The sequence below is a fragment of the Myxocyprinus asiaticus genome, chromosome 36 (assembly GCF_019703515.2).
Source record: "Myxocyprinus asiaticus isolate MX2 ecotype Aquarium Trade chromosome 36, UBuf_Myxa_2, whole genome shotgun sequence".
NCBI lineage: Eukaryota > Metazoa > Chordata > Actinopteri > Cypriniformes > Catostomidae > Myxocyprinus > Myxocyprinus asiaticus.
The window spans coordinates 30,874,880-30,896,135 of NC_059379.1; the positions used below are offsets into that span (position 1 = coordinate 30,874,880).

At 39.6% G+C, this 21,256-nt stretch overlaps 1 long non-coding RNA gene across 2 annotated transcripts in view; it reads right to left on the reverse strand.

The window, feature by feature from the left end:
- LOC127427433 (uncharacterized) overlaps positions 1-20,123 on the reverse strand; it is a 33,290-nt gene extending 13,167 nt beyond the window's left edge. For both annotated transcript variants that reach the window (XR_007894939.1, XR_007894940.1), the window contains exon 1: positions 20,031-20,123. This is a non-coding gene — a long non-coding RNA (uncharacterized LOC127427433). The remainder of the gene's footprint in view (positions 1-20,030) is intronic.
- Positions 20,124-21,256: the final 1,133 nt, after the last annotated feature.

A 21,256-nucleotide genomic window follows, 5' to 3' on the forward strand; every position in this document is an offset into this window, starting at 1 on the left:
TTTATTCCCGTTGAGTCCAGACTCCCGACAAATAGCAGAATAACCGTTCGTGAACTGTTGCGATTAACTAAATATTGCAAATGGTTACCGTGCACATAGTTAGGGTATAAGGCATCTTTCTCATTAAACATTAAATGCATGCAGGACTTAAACATTTTAAAGTCCTCCATATTGTTGCACGAATTCTGTCACTTATATGAATTTAAACCATCAGCTTTGTTGTCTAAATGTGGTGAAAATCTCATGAATCCCCTAGGAGTATTTAAAAGTTCAGAGACTGCAATATTCAAAAAATCAAAAATGGCCAATTCTGTTGGGCGGAGCTAATAACTATAATTAAAAAATTGTCTTGATGAGAACTATATATGTACCAATTTTGGTGACTGCAGGTGAAAATGGGTGTGCTACAGAGGCCGTCTTACACACCCATTTTAAAGGGGGCGCTACAGAGCCCCCTCTACCCGCCCTTGGGTGAACTTTTGCCCAGAACTAATGGCCAACAACTCAAAACGCAAAATTTCATGAAATTTTAAGCATGCCAAGTGCCTCAAAAACAACCAAATATAGGAAGAAAGGAATAATAACAATTAATGTGTTGCCATGGCAACACTATTTAAGATATCAAATAGCCCATGACAGTTTTACATCAGCAGTGTCTTGACATTATTCTAAAGAATTTTGAAGCAATTCATGTAAACATAAGAGGGCTATTTCAAAGTCTGTTAAAAGTGCCATACTTCCTGCTGCCAGTTGCTGGTGCTATGACTGTGACCCATAATAGTCACATAAATGTGATCAGCCCCCATTACAAAACATGCAGCTGAATTTTCATCAAAATCATACAATGCACACAAAAGATATAACGAACTTCCTGTTTTATATTTTTAGCATTAGATTTATTGCTTCACCATTTTTTTGTGACTAGTAACTATTCCATTAGATACTATTACTTATTCATTAGGTACTAGTAATTTTTCAAAAAGTATTAGTACTTATTCATTAGGCACTAGTACTTATTCAATAGATACTAGTTCTTATTCATTAGTTACTAGTACTTATTCATTAAAAACAAGTACTTATTTATTTGATACTAGTACTTATTTATTAGATACTAGTACTTATTCATTAGATTCAATACTTATTTATTAGATATTAGTACTTATTCATTAGATACTAGTGCTTATTCATTAGATACTAGTAAATATCCCATTAGATACTAGTAGTTATTCATTTGATACTAGTACTTATTTATGAGATCCTAGTACTTATTTATTAGATACTAGTATGCATTCCAACAGTGACAAGTAACTACTGCATTGCTACTAGTAACACATTTCAAAATTTTGCCATTGATTCCTAAGGAGATCTGTAGTTCAGATATCACTTATTCACTTCTTACAAGTACTTATTCAATAGATACTAATACTTATTTATTAGATACTAGTACTTATTCATTAGATACTAGAAATTATCCCATTAGATACTAGTACTTATTCAATAGATACTAGTACTTATACATTAGATACTAGTACTTATTCATTAGATACTAGTACTTATTCATTAGATACTAGAACTTATTCATTAGAGACTAGTACTTATTCATTAGATGCTAGTACTCATTCATTAGATGCTAGTACTTATTCATTAGATACTAGTACTTATTCACTAGACACTAGTAATTATTCAATAGGTACTATTACTTATTCAAGAGATGCTAGTACTTATTCATTAGATATTAATTTATATTCATTAGATACTATTACTTATTCAATAGGTTCTAGTACTTATTCAAGATTTACTATAACTTATTCAATAGAGACTAGTACTTATTCATTAGATACTAATTCTTATTCAGTAGATACTAGTACTTATTCATTAGATACTAATACTTATTCAACAGATACTAGTACTTATTCATTAGATACTAATTCTTATTCAATAGATACTAGAAATTATTAATTAGATAATAATTCTTATTCATTATATACTAACTCTTATTCATTAGATACTAGTACTTATTCATTAGATACTAATTCTTATTCATTAGATAACTGTACTGGCAGAGTTTTTATAGTCAAAACAAGTGAAATAAATCTACCAGTTCTGAAGAGGTAATCCAAAGTATTTAGAATCTAACGAAATACATTACAAATGACATTTTACAGCATGTATTCTGTAATCTGTAGTGGAATACATACAAAAGTAACCCTCTTAACCCTGGATACTAGTACTTATTCATTAGATACAAGTACTTATTCCAAAAGTTACAGGTAATATTTTTTATTCTACTAGTAAATTTTTTAATTCTACTCAACAGTGGCCATTTTGACTAGTCATTGCATTTTACTTACTAGTAAGATTTGAAATGTTACTAGTAACAACAGGAAAAGACACTAGTGTCTAATAAAAAGGCAATAGTATCTAATAAATAAGTACTAGTATCTAAATAATAAGTAAAAGTATCTAATGAACAAGAACTAGTATCTAATAAATATCTAATAAATAAGCACTATCGGAAACTATCGGAATACATACTAGTCAGAAGTGACCAGTTGATATCAAAAGTAGAATAAGTACTAATATCTGAAATTTGGAGATATCTCCAACAACAAAAGGAGCTAGTAAGAAGGTGGAAGGGGATATCTTCATTCAAACTGATCATTGCATAAACATGAGAACCTTTCAGCTTTTAACATATTCATGCCACGGATGGCTCAGTGTGGAGCGCTCCTATTGTTTTGTTGTTTTTGTTTGTTTGTCCTGTGTTTAGTAATCTTTTTCCAGCCAGTTTTACCAGAGATGAACTGCTGAACATTCGACAGCATATACCAGACAATCTTTTCCCGGTTTTTGAATATTCAGACGTTTTGCTGGACATTTTAGTTGGAGGCGCAGCACTGCTGTTCAAGTGATGCAGGCGAGGGAGACAAGCAGGCGCGCTGGTTGTGCTCCGTTGGCGCGGATTTCGAACAGCGCTGCCGAATATTCACTTAACGAATCTCCGCTCTCTTCCCAACAAAATGGACGAACTAAATCTCCTCACCCGCTCAAACAAGGACTTTTCAACCTCTGCTGCCTTGTGCTTCACAGAAACCCGGCTAAGTGAAGCCATTCCAGACAGCGCATTACATCTGCCGGGTTCCAGCTGTTCAGAGCAGATCGCATTGCGGAGTTAACGGGGAAAACGAGAGGCGGTGGAACATGCTTTTACATCAATGAATGTTGGTGAACAGATGTAACAATGTTAAAGAGGATATGCTGTCCTAATTTGGAAGCACTCTTTATTAACTGTAAGCCTTTCTACTCACCGCGGGAGTTTTCCTCGTTTATTCTGGTGAGTGTGTATATCGCGCCAAACGCATGTTTGAATGCCGTGCTGCAACAGCTCGCTGATCAAATCACAGACACAGAACAACAATATCCGGACTCAGTTATTATTATTCTTGGGGATTTTAACAAAACAAATCTCACACGTGAACTGCCCAAATACAAACAGCACATTACATGCCCCACCAGAGACAGGAACATACTGGATCACTGCTATACAACAATAAAGGATGCATATCGCTCTGTCCCTAGAGCAGCTTTGGGACTCTCTGATCACTGTCTGGTTCATCTTCTTCCAACCTACAGGCAGAAATTAAAATCAACCAAGCCAGTAGTAAGGACTGTAAAGTGATGGGCCAATGAAGCAGAGTGGGAACTACAAGCCTGCTTTGACTGCACTGATTGGAGTGTTTTTGAGGCTGCAGCCACAGACCTGGACGAGCTCACAGATACTGTTACATCATATATCAGTTTCTGTGAGGATATGTGCATTCCTACTAGGACTTATTTAAAGTTCAACAATGACAAAGCGTGGTTTACAGCAGAGCTCAGGCAGCTTCGTCAGACCAAAGAGGATGCTTACAGGGGTTGGGATAAAGTCTTGTACAATCAGGCCAGGAACACACTGAACAAGGAAATCAGAGTGGATATAAGAAGATACTCTGAGAAGCTGAAAAACAAGTTTTCAGCTAACGACCCTGCATCAGTGTGGAGTGGCATGAAACAACTCACAAATTACAGGATTCCTACCCCCAACCCTGTGGTGGACCAACAACTGGCTGACGACCTGAATGTGTTCAGGCCTGAAATCTGCCTCGAGTGTCTGGGGTGCCAGCACGCGAGGCGGCTTTCGTGGAAGGGTTGTGTTCTCATTGCGAGAACATGCCCATGAGAACGTTGCGGTCGCGGCTCACTTCCTTTTTCGTGAAGCAAGGAGCCACCGTGGCTGCTCCCCAACCCGGTCCGTGCTGGGCTGACGCTCTGCCCCGCAGACGTCCCATCCCCCAGCACGCTTCGAGCTGTCGAGTGATGCAGGCGGTCTGCCTCAGGGCGGGTTTAATGTGTCGTTCGTGGCTCACAACGAGGATGAGCTTTCAGTTTCGGCCACGGAGGGTGGGCTTCTGCTATCGGAGGTGGACGAATCTTCTGAGCTCCCGCCCGCAGATAGAGCACAGGATGAGTTGGATGCTGAGATGGCAGCCGTGCTTGCCCGGGCAGCTTCGAACATTGGGCTAAAGTGGAACCCTCCACCCTGCCCTGAGCGTTCGCGGCTGGATGATTGGTTCCTGAGCTCAGGGCGAGTCGCCCTGGTGCCTTTCTTCCCGGAAGGCACATTTTACTGCCCGTACACGCTTCGCGGGCTCGTCCATTCTGACTACCCTCGACGGCGAAGCGGCTAAGGGATATGTTGAGCTTCCCCAGGTAGAGCGCTGGCCTTAGAGAAAAACATCCTCCCACAGGCCCCCAAGAACCGCAGACAGGCTTTGAGGCGGTCCTGACATGGCCCGCCCGGATGAGGCGACTGCTCCTGACCGGTCTGGCCTGGGACATCTCTCCAGCCCCTCCATTGCCCCTGGGCCAATGTGTGGTGAGTATGACATCACCGAGTGCCCTCTGGCCTCAGCACCCACATGGTCAATAAAAGAGCAGTTTCCTCATTCCCTGGGCCAGCACACTCACAATGGCCAGGCGCTGGAAGTCTTTCCGGTCAATCATGCGAACGCGAGCACTTCCCGCACTTCCCGTCTTTTCTTCAGGAAGGGCTGGAGAGACAGCTGTCTCCCTCTACCCTGAAAGTGTACGTGGCTGCCATAGCAGCTCACCACGATACACTGGACGGCAGTCCCTCACGACAGCGCGGCCTGATCAACAGGTTCCTCAAAGGCACGAAGTGATTGAATCCTCCTAGACCGCACCTGATCCCCTCTTGGGATCTCTCTTTGGTCCTACCTGCCCTACAGAGAGCCCCGTTTGAGCCCCTGGAGCAGGCCGAGCCCAGCACTCTGTCTCTGAAGACGGCCCTCCTGGTGGCGCTCACTTCCATCAAGAGGGTAGGGGACCTGCAGGCACTCTCTGTTACCAGCGAATGCCTGGAGTTCAGGCCGGCACACTCTCACATGATCTTGAAACCCTGGCCCGGTTACGTGCCCAAAGTTCCCACCACTCCTTTTCAGGACTAGGTGGTGAACCTGCAAGCACTCCCTTCAGAGGAAGAAAACCCGGCCTTGTTGTTGCTGTGTCCAGTTCGCGCCCTGCGCATCTATCTGGACCTCACACAGTGCTTTAGATGCTTGGAGCAGCTCTTTGTCTGATTTGGAGGACAGCAGATGGGGAAAGCTGTCTCCAAGCAGAGGTTGGCCCATTGGATTGTGGATGGCATTTCTCTCGCATACCAGTCTCAACACTTTCCGTGCCCCTTGGGGGTCTGGGCGCACTCCACTAGAGATGTTGCATCCTCCTGGGCACTGATAATGGGGGTCTCTCTAGCAGACATATGCAGAGCTGCGGATTGGGCAAGCCCAATACCTTTGCAAGGTTTTATAACCTACACATAGACCCGGTTTCGACCCAAGTGTTACACGGTAACAGCATGCAGACCAGGTGGCCGTTTGGGTGTACCGCTTGCATTGTGCCTTTCCCCTTTTTCAAAGGTGATAATGTGCACTTTTTTCCACAACAGTTCCCCGTACCGGTGAACTCCGGATGCCTTGACGAACTCGGCAGAGTAACGCTACCAGGCCCAGTACTTGTGGTATTTCCCTTTTCAGGTGAGCCCGTGTGCTTGGGCTCAATGCTCCATGTGTGGTGATTCCCCTTTTGGTAATCCCATATGATGAGTTTCCACTGTTCAGTTTCCCCCTTAGGTGAAACCTGTGTTTCCCCTCATCAGAGCTTTCTCTGTCTCGGCCACTGTGCTGCACACCCTCTCTGTAGATACGGTCCTCCTGTGGTATCATTGTGATCAGATTTGGAGGGGAGGGACTCTCTTTCATGATGACATACATCAATCAATATGTCAGTGTGCTGCTGCATGATAATAAACCGCAACATAGAAAAGTATAGTCCCAGATGCAGCTGAAATTTGATGTAAGCACAAAATAAAAATTTCAAGCAGAATTGTCTGTTATTTTAGTGGATTGCCTGTATTAACCTTAGCTGCAGATGTTCGTGTTTCTCATAAGTGTCTGTGCATATCAGACACACTGAAAAAGATGTGAAGTCCTCATGCTTGTGTATGTATCCGCTTTTTAATTTTTCCGATCGGATGGTTATTTACTTTTAATACAGCTCGTAACTGGCAAAGTTTAAACTCTTGTTTTAGTGCTGCGGTTGATTGACAGGCGATGGGTGGTGCTTTGCTGCTGTGGGGATGCATACAGGATGGATTAGTGTTTATACAGTACATCAAATGTGATGCGTTCAGGTATGTTTTTGACCACATATGTATGTGGTTTTTGTGATCCGATCACGAAACATTTTAGATCCCGTTAAGACCTGTATTTAGTGCTGACCACATGTGATCTGATCATCTAAATACCAGGTGGAAATGGGGTCAAAGTTGATAGCTTTACCTCCACCAAAGCTTGCATCTAGTTTGCATTCACTTTCTGATTCAAAAATTGCTGCAGTTGGTTCTTACATGTGTAATAACTGAGCATGGCACACCATTTTTGGATTCTGGACCTGAACACAGGCTTGACACAACTTTAGCTATTGTACAGCTACAAAAGACTTGGAATATAGCACACAAATCAAATGGACTACAGTTACATTACTTTTATGTTTTTTTCCCCAAGCTTTTTTAAGCTTGACAGATGTGATCAGAGACCATGAACTGTCATTGTATCGAAAGAGTTACATGTTCAAAAATTCTTCTTTTGTGTTCCACAGCCTCCCTGTCTTCTCTTACAGGAGTTTTATTCTCTTGTACACTTTCTGTTTTGTGTCTGCTCTCTGCTGCCCTCTCCAGAGAGATTATGGAGGTCCATTAAAGTGCAAACAGGGTTCTGTGTGGATCCAGGCTGGGATCACAAGTTTTGTGATACCGTACACCACGGAAGGTTTCCCAGAGGTCTACTCGTGTGTGTCTGAATTCAACACTTGAGAATGTGAATGTGGAAGGAGCTAGCATTGGCTTTGTGACCTTTTCATCCAGTGGCACAGACACGGACAGTACCTTTACATAGGTACTTTTTTGCTCAAAAGCTAGCTAAAAAGCTACTCTAATTTTATCATTCTCTTCACAACACTCATCTTAAACTTCCATACCTCCTCACTAGCATATTCACGTTAAACTGACTCACACACACAGGATAATGAGAACAATGATGTGTGACAGTGACAATTCACATTGAAATTCTGAAGAACTGGAAGTAGTAACTAAAAGGATTTAAAAAGGAAAAACAATTAAGAGGATCCTCTTAAAGGGGTCAGGTTTAAGGCCTCTGTATTCTTGCGGTGAAGTTCCTTTTCATTCTTCGCTTGGGGTAAAAAGTAGTTCTAAACAGTCAAGCACTGGTATTGTTTCCAAACATTCAGACACCTGCCACATCTATGTTATATTTAAATATGAGGACGGTAAATGCAAAACCTTAACCAGTGTGTTAAACTAAAATGTGTTATCAATGACTTTATGCCTCATTCTATGAGTAGACTTCACATGAGGTCAGTAAAAGAAAGCGTTTTAATCACTCAATTATGATTTAAAGTAATATATATGCAGTAGAAATTTTTTAATTTGTCTTGTATATATTCTGAATTCATGATGCTAATGCACTAACACGCTGTACGCGGCCATTATACGCACCAGTTACACACTGTTATTGTGATTTAATATGACACTGATACTTTTGGAAGATAAGTGTTTAAAAGTGATAATCTTCATAATAAAGACAAAGGAATAATCATGGGCAAATATTACTTTAGACAGATGTGTGAATGACTTTCCCTGCAGATAGCATATGAGTGAATGGGCACTTGAGAGAATTTGAGAAGATTTGATTCCTTCAGTATACTAATTAAACAAAAATAATGACATGGCATGACATGGTCTTGGAAAATGTCTCCAAGCGAACAGTCATACAGATGTAAGTAAGTTGCACCAGGTCGCTAATAACTCTGCACATCAATGTGTTCATGTTGATTCATTTTGACTCACTAAACAACATAAACAGAACTTGCTGTCGGCAGCAAGGTAGGTGGAGCACTAGGTCACACCTACCTAAGATGTGGACCAATAGCAGTAAGAAGGTGTTTTGCTGTCAAATAGAACTTTTCCTAAAAGTTCATCCCAGCGAGCTGTTACGAACCACCGACGCGAATGCAAAAACACCATCTTTTTCGTAGGAAGTATATCGAGGCCTTTAAGCTGGTTTGCTTTGGCAATTAGCACCTGCTGCTACATGCTTTAACTACATCATTATGCTGCCAAAAAACATTTGGCAGATGCTATTTGCACCCCAGTGCAAAAAATGGTATATACTATTTACACCCCAGTGCAAATAGTGGCAGATATTATTTGCACCCCAACCCTGGTAGATACTTATTGCACCCTGGTGCAAATAGTGTAAGATACTATTTGCACCCATGTTTAAATACTAACATACAGTATTAGCATCACTGCAGTGTGTTTATTTAGAGTCTCACAGACACACTACATTAAACCCTACCCCTAAAAATAACCTTGCTTTTACTACAGTAACCATGGTTTCATCATGGTATTTTTTTGGCGTAAATTTACAGTAACCATAAAATTAACCATGGTTACTATATTACAACCATGTTACTGTACTAACACCATGGTTAATTGCATTAAAACTATGGTTTCTGCCAAGAGAACATGGTTACTACAATATTAGTAATACAGTGATGCAATCTACACACAAGCGATGCCGAGCACGAGTGCGATCGACAGACCTAGCCTCTGGATCAAACCCTTCTCTGCACTCCTCGACATTCACTGTGACCAAATCACTGTGATGAAATCAACATTTATATTCATTTTTATCTATTATTTTATGTAGTATTAAAGGAAATATTAAGAGTGCAAACAGGAGTCGCATGGCGCCATGTGGGGGTGGGACGGGGGCCCAGACAGGGCCGCAGACCAGGGACTCAGTTTGGATGGTGCAGCAGGAGAGATTCAATGTCAACTGGCGAGCATGTCTGTAATGCTGGCAAAGGTCGTGGCGGACTTGGAGGATCTTGCTGTAATACGTCGATCGATCACTGTGATAGAGACGAAATTCTCTGAGTTGGTTACAAAAATCAAAGACGTCAAGAAACGGATAGATTATCTGGAATCATCAGAGAGGGAATTAACTGCTAACCCACTAGCGACCAAAGTAGATTTGGAACACATTTGGGAAAAGCTGGAAGACCGGTGAAACAACGTCCGAATTTTTGGAATTCCTGAGCATAAGGAAGGCCGAGATATGGTAAAATTCCTAGACGAGAAGGGAAGAGGATTTTCCAGGTGTGGTGGTGGGAGGTGTGGCGCATAAGCTTTTGCTTTACGCACATGATATTTTATTATTCATCTCCGACCCCACTAGATCTATGCCTTGCCTCCATAGAATTATTAATTTATTTTCTAAATTCTCAGGATACAGAGTCAGTTGGTCTAAATCCGAAGCTTTGTCTCTGACAGCGTATTGCCCAGTAACCACTTTCCAGCCCAGCGCCTTCCAGTGGCCCAAACAGGGCATTAAGTATTTGGGCATTTTATTCCCAGCAAATTTGTCTGATTTAGTTAAAGTTAATTTTTAATCTCTCCCTGTAGATGTCCCCCTCTCTTATTTCAAGCAATTTTATAGCATAGCGAAGACCCTTCATTTGGAATGGTAAGCATCCAAGATTACATTTTAATAAATTACATAGGCCAATTTACAAAGGTGGGCTAGGCATGCCCAAGATTTTGTTTTATTATTATGCATTCTGTCTTAGACATTTGGCTCATTGGTCGCTTCCACCTGAGAGAGCCCCTCCCTGGTTTTTTATTGAACAGAAAGTTCTTGCCCCTATTTTGCCATTGCAAAGCCTTTCTATCAAACTAATTGGCATTTATCTCGCATTTGCACTCAGTATAGAAAAAAGTGTCCAGAGTGTTTAATTCGGACATTTATTTAAATGTTGCCTCAAGCATATGGCTGAAGCAAAAATTATGTATTGATAAGTCCCCTTTCTGCTGGAGAGAGCAGATTGTGAGGAGGGTGTCTACACTCGGTGACCTATATGAGAGTGGAGTGTTGAGATCTTTTGAAAATTTGGTTCAACATTTTGAGATTCTCAGATCTCAGTTTTATAGGTATTTACAGCTGCGCCACCTGCTCTGTATTGTTTTTGGGAATAGCATGCACCCCACTAAAGCGGCAGATTCTCTGGGAATGGTAATTACTGCTTTTGAAAAAGGTCATGAGACATCAGTGTATTACTCCCTGTTAATTCAGAGTCTGGGGTACGGAGCTCTAACTTCTATCAAGAGATTATAGGAGATAGATTTAAACTTGGTATTGGAGGAGGGAGTGTGGTCTAGGATTCTAAAAAATGTCAAGTCTGTATCTAGAGATGCAAGGGTTCACCTTATGCAGTTCAAGATTTTACATAGATTCTATTGGACCCCCTCTAGATTGTATAGGCTTGGTCTTAAAGACACACCTACCTCCTGGCGATGCCAATCGGAGGATGGAGACACAACCCATGTTTTTTGAGGGTGTGTTAAGATCCAGGGGTTTTGGTTGAGGGTTCAGAGTTTTGTATGTGATGTCTTGGGCACTCGGGTTTCATTTTGCCCCAGACTCTGTATTTTGGGAGATGGGGCGGTCATCAATGTGGGGAATAAACATGTGGAGGACTGGGTCCTAACCAGTGTTATGGTTGCCAGACAGGTGATTTTGAGGGGTTGGAAGTCGGCTGGAGCGCCCCCATTTCAGGAGTGGTGTTTGGAGATGGGGAGGGCGGTGGCTCTCGAAGAAGGGTCATATAGAAGACTGGGGAATTTGGATTTGTTTGTTGGGAAATGGAGAAGATACTTGGCGTTCTTGGAGGGTTCTCGGGGTGGAACAGTGGAGAGAGAGGGCTAGTTGTTGATGTGTGTGATTTGTATATTTTTTTTCTTTGTTTTGTTTTGTTTGCTTTTTTCTTTGTTTTGTATGTGCTCATGTGTGACCACAGGGGTGTTTGTTGAGGGTTGGGGTTGGGGATGGGGAGGGGGAGGGATGGTAGTTACAGTTAAATGTTGATTTCTGCTTTTCTGTGTTCAAATAAGAAAATGTCATCATAAAAAAAGAAGTAAACAAGACAATGCAAAAAAAAAAAAAAAAAAGAGTAGAAAGAGGAAATCGGATGGGAAAAAGAGTGGGATAAAACTACAATTAGAACCACGGTCGCTAGGACAACAGTACACATTCACACACCATCTTAACGCCCCACCCCACTGCAGCAACACTTTACCTAGTTTGTTGTATATTTCTGTGGTTCCACCAGACCATTGGGGAGCAAATAGCTGCACTGTGTGGCAGATACTATTTACACCGGGGTGCAAATAGACACTCTGAAAACAATTTCTCCATAACTATTCAAAAGTAGGCGAGTAGTCTGACTTAAAATATATCAATTTTTTTTTTTTTTTTTGCAAGCAACATTTAAAAAATGTCCATCACATCGTAATTTCAACTTCCAAATGGTGCTTCCTAGGAATAGAGTGGTCAGTTACATGAGTGCCCATGAAGCAAAGATGGCAACTGAGCAACTGCCATTGAGATGAATGAGAATGCTAACAGGGAATGCTAATTCCATCTATCTATTACAGACCTTATGGATGCTTTCGGTAGTTTTGTAATCATGAAATTAATGAGTTTGTGATCTGAAACAGCTCATGGTGTGACCCCAAGAGATTTAATCAAATTATGTTAATAAATGTGCTTTTTATTGCCCTATATATTTCTTTCATTAATGGTTATTTGTTCAAGTTTCCTTAAAAAATTTTTTTCAAGGAAATCAAACACTATTTCATGTGTTGGTTGAGTTCTTTATTCTTCTGTTAGACTTCTGTTAGACAATATCATTTTGTGTAAAAAAAGAAAACAACAAATCCAAACTACAAGGGTTTTGAGCATTGCACTTTTTCTCTCATGACACAAATAGTGCTTTGGTGCACATTAGGGCACAGACAGATTAGGGAATTGCTGTGTGAGAGCCAGTGAAAGTGTGGTCATTTTCTGTGGGGAATCTAGGTGTGCATAGGTTTCTTTAATAAACATGGTTGGCCACAAACAGAGAATCTCCTCCCGCAGCTCCTGTGTTGTTACAGGAGATATTGGGCTTTGTTTTGGATGAAAAGCATCTGCGAAATGTTTAGTAAGTGTCAGTGACACAAAAGGATGTTGTAATGAGGAAGTGATTTCAGTGAACATTGCTCTAAATACAGAGTGGAATTTTATCAACCATAAGGCTCTATTTCATGATATGTCACTAACATCAGACTTACGCACCTTAAAAGCTCAGATCCTTCTTCTTTTTTTTTTTCTTTTTTTAGAGAACTTCAGGTTTCTGTGTTGTTGTAAAGGGAACTATACACTACATGCCCTTCCCTTGCTCCTCTTCATCTTTCTTTGTCTTTCATCTCCCCATAATAATTTATAGTTTACCTTTATTTGAAGTATGCAGGCCAAACTATTTTCCTGTACCCCCCAGCCCTCCCCTAGTTCAGACTATATATGAACTGGCTACTACCAGCTGCATCGGTTTTGCTTCGCAAAGGACAGATTACATAATATAAAGGACAAATTCTACAAGGTTGAATGCAAAATGCAACACTTGGACTTTGTCCTATTTTAGACTGGATGGAAATGTAAAATCTGATTACCTAAAGAAAAATGAATCATTGCATGCCATCTACCAATAAGCAAATAACTGATATTACTCCACCTTGGTGCAATAAAGCTTTGGATTGTTTCTGCACAGTTAGATCTTACATCAGCCTCCCTTTCTTTAATGAGAAGCGTTCAAGTGTGTTGTCAGCTCAGAAACAGAGGGCGACCGCTTGCTTTATGTATTTCTCATATCAGAGTTCATTATGAGAGATGCAAACAAAAGGCCTGCATTGTGCTTGCACGCCAATAGCATTTCTGCAGTGAGCTGCTACTGTATACAGAAAGTATTTCTTAAAATAACAGCTATATATATATATATATATATATATATATATATATATATATATATATATATATATATATATATATATAGTTCACCCAAAAATGAAAATTCTCTCATTATTTACTCACCTTCATTATATCCCAGGTGTGTATGACTTTCTTTCTTCACCAGAACACATTTGAAGAAAAATAGAAAAATTTCTTAGCTCAGTAAGTCCTTAAAATGCAAGTGAATGGCAATTTCTCTTTTGAAGGTCCAAAAATCACAGACAGTCAGCATAAACATCATTGATACGACTCCAGCGGTTAAATAAATGTCTTCTAAAGCAACACGATCACGTTTGGTGCAAAAAAGATAAATATTTAAGTACTTTTTAACTATAATCCAATGCTTCAGGAGAGGGTGGAGTCCAAGCGGTCTCTCGTGTGATGTATTTGCGTTGCCATGTAATCTCATGTTCTCCACTCGGTTGAGACATCCATGATAAGCACACAAATGCACCATTGTGAGTAAAGAAACAGATAAATACAGATCTAAATCAAAACCAACCAAGCTACTGTACAGTATTCCTCCTCCTTACTTGTAAACAGCGCTACTCTTTCAGCTGTGATGCACGTGCGTCAGTTCTCGCGTGTTTCAAATGCCAACGTGATTACGTCACACACGCGTAACCCTGCCAACCAGAAGCATGATTTAGAGTTAAAAAAAGTACTTAAATATTTATCTTTTACGCACCAAAATTGATAGTGTCCCTTTAGAAGACATTAATTTAACCGCTGGAGTCATATGGATGATGTTTATGCTGACTGTCTGTGATTTTTGGACCTTCAAAATAGAAATCTCCATTCACTTGCATTTTAAGGACCTACGGGGCTAAGACATTTTTAACTTTTTCTTCAGATGTATTCTGGTGAAGAAAGAAATTCATACACCGGGGATATCATGAGGTTGAGTAAATAATGAATTTTCATTTTTGGGTGAACTATCCCTTTAAAATTGTAAACATTTGATCATATTAATCACTTTTCTTTCAAGAGGTGTGAAATGTCATTGTATTATCAGTTTTGCATAGGACTTGGATAAAAATATGATATATTAACTTAATCATGTTTCATAGCTTTTACACACACATTTTTGTAAAAATTATAATTAGTCCAGGATTTGTAATGAGGAACATCTGACAGCTATCAAACATTCTTACACAGTCTCTGGAACACTTGATACCAATTGGCCAATTGCAGAATCAAAAGTTTTTGTAAAATGACCACTAAACGGTATAATTACCCCTTGTCCCTGGCAACCAGTGGCAACTACACTGTGCTAGTTTCAGGCCCGTTTCTACCGGGGTGCTTGAGCGCTGACCGAATGTTAGAGCCAGTGGTGGACAGTAACGAAGTAAATGTAATTCGTTACTGTACTTAAGTAACTTTTTCGCGTATCTGTACTTTACTGAAGTATTTCCATTTGGGGAGACTTTTTACTTTAACTTCACTACATTTCAAAGTCAAATATCGTACTTTTACTCAACTACATTTTGCGAAATCAGTCGTTCCTTTTTATTTATTAGTGGATAAAAAAGTTAACTTAACTGGTCGGGCACACGGCAAGCCACCAATCAGGGTACAGCGCGCACTCTGTTTTGAACTTGTTTTGGTTGCCGCTTGGTGGTATCTACGCACGAATACAGTTCAGTGTTAACATTTTGAGACTGAGAGTGCCAGTGCCTTCATAAATGATGGAAGAAACTCCTGACTCTAACTTGCCACAACACCCGTGGCCTTATTTGCGCGATTTTTATGAAGTCGTTGAAAAGAAGAAAGAGTCCTTCATTTTCAATTGCCTTCTCTGCCTGCCTCGGCCCTGTAAAATTTCTTCTTACAAGAATTCTCCTTCAAATCTAAGGAAACACATCGAGGTAAGCCATTTTCATTCTGGTGTTCATTTTTAATTGAGTAATCTAACTGTAGCTTACAGAAAACGGTTTCATTGTGTATGTTAAGTTAGTTGATTTTACCGAAGTTTGTAGTTTTTGAAGCTGAGTGCTCCGGTATTGTGAAATGACAATCGATGTTAATACTTTATGTTGGAATATAAATTCTATTTTGACCTAGTTTTGCATGCAGCGTATGATGCTTAAACAGTTGGCATTCTGAGTGCTCCTTATTAACCGAAATTGTTATTTTTTTTAAATGTTCAGCTTCCAAAGACTGTGATCTAAGCCTGTGCTGAAAATATTGTACTCTGTTGCTTACATCTATGACATGCTAAAACCACATGAAATATTTATTTTATTTCTCAAAGGGAGGAAGACTGATCTCTGGATATGTAGTTCATTTTTTGAATGTTTCCTTTTTGCAGAGAAAGCATGGTAGCCACTTGCAGAGATATACTGCCCTAACAGCGCCAAGGAAAAGAAAAATGGAGAGCGACGAGGCTCCTTCGACCTCCAGACAGTTGACGTTGGGAGAAACTAAGCTAGTCACACAGAAGAATATTGATCATGCAGTGTTGAATTTTGTGACCCAGAGTCTCCAACCCTTTAATGTGGTGGAACAACCATCATTTAAAGCTTTCTTGCATGATCTTCAGCCTAACACCTCTCTCATGTCAAGGGCCACTTTGCGACGTAAAATGGATGAGGCAGCACTTAAGATGAAGACTAATACGAAAAAAGCAATGTCAGAAATAGATTTCATAGCAACTACAACAGATTGTTGGAGTTCAAGGAGAAGAGATTTCATCGGTGTCACTGCCCACTGGGTTGATCCTAAGAGCCCGGAGAGGTGTTCAGGAGCACTAGCATGCAGGCAGCTCAAAGGCCCACACACTTTAGGTGTTTTGGCTTGCGCTCTAAATGACATACATTCTGAATTTGGAATACAGAACAAGGTTGTTCGAACTACTACGGACAACGGGTCAAATTTTTTAAAGGTATTCCGTATATACGGAGAGCAAGATGAGAACAACAACTCTGCTTCAGATGAGACTGAAGATGAGATAAGTGATGTGATGTATGATGGAGATAATGAGGATGTGGATGGTGTCGAGGCGGACTTTGTAGAGGTCACAGCTGTTTTAGATGAGGATGATGGCTTACAATTCCAACTTCCAAAGCATCATCGTTGTTCCTGCCACTTATTAAACTTGGTTTCCACAGTGGATGCAGCCAAAGCCTGTTCAAATGAAGCCTACAAGAAGCTGTCCAGGTCAGCATTTGCAAAGTGCCATGCACTATGGAATAAGTGTGGCAGATCTGCGGCTGCAGCAGAGATTATAGAAGACATGTGCAAAATTCAGCTGATCCACCCCAACACAACAAGGTGGAATTCCTTATTTCTCGCCATTGAGAGAGTGCTTCGAATCATTAAAGATCAGGGAGAGGGGGCTATCAGAACTGTCTGCACTTCACTAAAGTTGCCAATGTAAGTGCTGTTTTTTTTATAATTCCTTTAAATTCATGTTCCAGTAATGTAATGTTAATAGTAAAACTTTTTTTTAAATACATTACTTTGAGTAGTAGCTTAACTACTCAAGGATCTGATAGAAGTAGATACAGGGAAACAGTAAAACAGTAGATACAGTAAAATGACACTTCCCTCTCTCTTTCTCTCTCTCTCTCTCTCTCTCTCTCTCTCACACACACACACACACACACACACACACACACACACTTAAAAGTGTAATGACTTGAAATGATTAATTGTTCTTGTCTGAATGTGTGATAGGTTGAGTCCAGTTGAAATTGCCTTTCTGGAAGAGTATGCCAGAACCATGAGCCCCCTAGCCAAAGCCCTCAACATTCTTCAGGCTGAAATCAATGTTCAGATGTGATGGCTTCTGCCTACTTTGACACTCCTCATCTTGAAACTGGACCGAATTCGCATTACCTCCAGGTACTGCAAACCTCTGGTGGATGCCATCCAAGGAGGCCTGCAGCAGCGCTTTGGAAACATGCTGGTAGAGCCAGAGTTTATAAGAGCTGCAGTCCTTGTCCTGGAGAAATGTGTATGATTAAAGTGAAGTTTTGATTTTTAGCATCTATGAAAATGTCCATTTCAAGCCTGGACTACATCAAGGACCATCTGGAGGAAGAGACTTTGAATCAAACACCAGTTGATGGTTCCAGTGCCTCTGAGGAAGAGGACTTCTTTGCAAGCATGAAGCCTACTCATGGCCAGGAAGGTATCAGGCAGTTAGATGGCTACCTTGCCTGCAAAACTGATGACAAAGAAATTCTCAAGTCCTTCCCAGCAGTCTGTAAGTTGTCTTTGAAGGTCAACACTGCTTTACCCGCTTCTGCAGCTTGTGAACGTCTTTTCAGCACAGCAGGGCTTATTTTCAGTCCCAGGAGGGCAAGAATGGACTCAAAAAACTTTGAGAATCAGCTCCTTCTCAAGCTGAATAAAAATATTGCCACTTTAGTTAGATCATCAGTGCCCTACTCTACTAGCACACTCACCAGAAGCAGAATTAATGGCATGCTGATTAATGATGTTTACTGCCACAAATTGTTCATTGCCATTTGAGGCTTGTTATTTTAGTACGTCATTTGTGATGACAGTTTATGTAATTTGTTTTGAGATGTCCACACTATGTTGAGGTCACCTTAGTTATATATATATATATTTACCAAGTTATTTTATTTACCAGGTATCACCAGGTTTTATGTGAAGCAGTATAGGAATTAATGCACAAACACTGATAATCACACATCCAAGCATTACTAAATTAATATAACATTCTTCCTGACTTTGTGGAGAAATGCATGACTGAGTTTTGTACACACATGCAGCTGTGACTGGCAAGTGTGTTTCTTCTGACACAAAAACTAGTTCCTGTCACAGTAAATTTGATATGGCCAGTTTATATTTATGCACAGAGACATTCAGATATAATATAGTAAAAGAAAACTCATGTGAACCTGTGTATAATACAAGTTATTAAACTTAAACTTGCAACTGTTACAAATAAACCTTAAATTTAAACCTGCTCTGAAATCCTGTTATTTCATTTGATTCTAAAGGAAATAGTTTAGCTTCAAGGTTGAGCTCATGATAATTTTAATAGACATAAGTGTCTGACTAATTAATATCATTCTATTAATAGATTGGTGTGCTAAGAGTAACATTAGAGTCTTTTCACATATTGTTGATTAAGCATGAGTCTTGTGACAAAAATGATAACAGGATATTATAGCCATAATAAATCATAGTACTTTGGATACTTAAGTACATTTGAAGGCAAATACTTTTGTACTTTTACTCAAGTGAAAGTGTAAAGGGAGCACTTTTACTTTTACTGGAGTAATATTTTACCTAGTGTATCTCTACTTTAACTCAAGTACTTGGTTTTTGTACTTCGTCCACCACTGGTTAGAGCACCCTCAATTGAATGTGTAGGCCTAATAATACTGTACATTGGCAAAGTAGATTTTCTTGAATCCCAGCAAATACATGCATAAAATCCCTGTGCCAATGCTAATAAACGTGTATGATTTTGCAAATCGGTGTCCTAATTTGCAGCACAGCATTCTGCTTTCAACATACACATACGCATTTAATTGGTAAAGACCTCCGCTCGCGCTTACAATAGTTATCGCAGAATTATCGCACTCAATCCACCACCTGCTGCATCCAATTTCTGCTCCGGGATCAAGTGGGCCATAAAGGCTGGTCTAGGATCAGTTTCCCAAATCCAAATATTAACTATTAGTGAAACGTAAAAACTGACTCTAGATCAGTGGTTCGGATAACATCATTTTTTCCGACATCGCTTGCTTAATTCATGCGCAGTGAAAATGTACTGTAGCCATTAATGATTGTAAGTAAAAAATACAATAAATAATAATAATAATAATAATAATAATACAAATAAAAACTTTTCATGAACAAATGGAGTGTATTTTGTGTTTGGTTGTATTATACAAAAAAGCTGTTTTGGAAACATTAAACATGATTTCATAAAAATAAAAAAAAAGAAAGAAAACAAAAATAGAAAGAAATACAAAATTAATTACGTCTCCACTTTATACAGAGCACCACCACTATTTTCAGATGACGCTCAGCGATTTTGATCTGGGACCGGGCCTGGCTTGTTTTAGTAAGTTTCTCGCATCTCTTTGCACTCTGTTTCACACAATACTGTATATTCTTACAGAAATCAACTAACTAAAAAAAAATCTATTTATGTATTTCGTTGGTAAGTCGCTGTGTAATAAGTATGATAATGTAATTAGGTCATTACTGCAAAATAAACCCTATCACCCTGGGTGATACAAGACCTCAACCTGTAAGGTTTATCTTGCGATAAAACCTGTCTAACTGTACACTAGGATTAAAATGATTAAAATGCTATAAAATAATTTCACAGAGATTGCAATGAAATATTTTATATGTATAACAAATTATACTGACTACAGTAATTTTCTGAGAAATGTTTCAGGCCTGGAAAATCACAATTTTAAAATGCCCCTAATATTTCCTCAGTTTTCTATGACTGTTGGAACTTTGGCAGATGCAAGTGTTTTATCAATATTTAATTTTTCTTACCCCTGTCTTTTGCTGAAAGGAGACCAGACTAAATGGAGGGACCCTTGAAGTGAGGGGAAGAGAAAAAGAGGGGGAAAGAGTAAAAGATCTGGCTCAGACCACGACAACTGCCCTACCAACTGGCCACTGCATTTATTCAGCATTATGACCCCTCACATTCAGCTGTCCTGCTAAAATTAGCACCAATTTGACATCGGAGAAGGGTGGCAACATTCCCATGCATGAAAGAGAGTGAGAGAGAGAGACAGACAAAGAGAGGGGAGTAGGGTGTATGGGGCTCAAACCTTTGAGTGGGCTCTTGTGAACAATACAAAAGCAAAACGCAATAAGTACGCCAACACGTCACCTGTGTTGTTTGCCTTGGTTTTATTGTGTATTTTTATAGTTACTGCAAATTTCACACAGTTTTCTCTGAATCTGAGCATAGTTGAGCAAAACCTGTGCAACACAGGACAGATAATATTCTAAAAGACATTATTTTGGCATAACTCAATTTTAACAAAATGTGTAGCTACTGTGTTTTGCTGTCAAAGAGGGACAAACAGAACAAGTGAATGAAAAACAAAGAACACTCTGGATGAAAAGTAATGGATGCTAGTAATAGTGTTGCAGTATTGGCCTGCACACTATGGACCTCATTCATGAAAAATAAGCAGAATTAATTTCTTTTATATTGTTGTAGTTGCATTGAATTCAATTTACACAGAAGTTCACTTCGTGTTTCATTAATGAGGCTGTCTGCGTCTGACAACATACTGTATACCATAGTATTACAATAGTATGTGTCCAAAAACATACACTGTACAACAACCATAGTATCACCAATGGTCTTTTAAAAAAAGTCTTGATATGTAGAAGTTATGACCTATGAACTGGAAAGTATATAAATCTTAATCCTGCCATTTCAGCATTGCCCTCTATAGCTGTTTCTGTGTAGATGTGCGTACGTGTCTCAAACAATGGCGTGGGTTTGGGACAGGACTTCCTGTTAGACTATTGGACATCTAACACAAAGAATAGCACAATTTCTGGTATCTAAAACCATATTTTTTTTATTATTTTTATGATTTAACAAGGCATACATTTTAAGAGGATAAACTGCGCTGCATGAGTATCCTACTGTTAGAAGCTTAATCTATACATGGCAACACACTGACACTTGACCTTTAAGTGGCCTTTGAACAGGGGCAGGTCGGAGGAATAAGGCAATACTTACAGTACATACA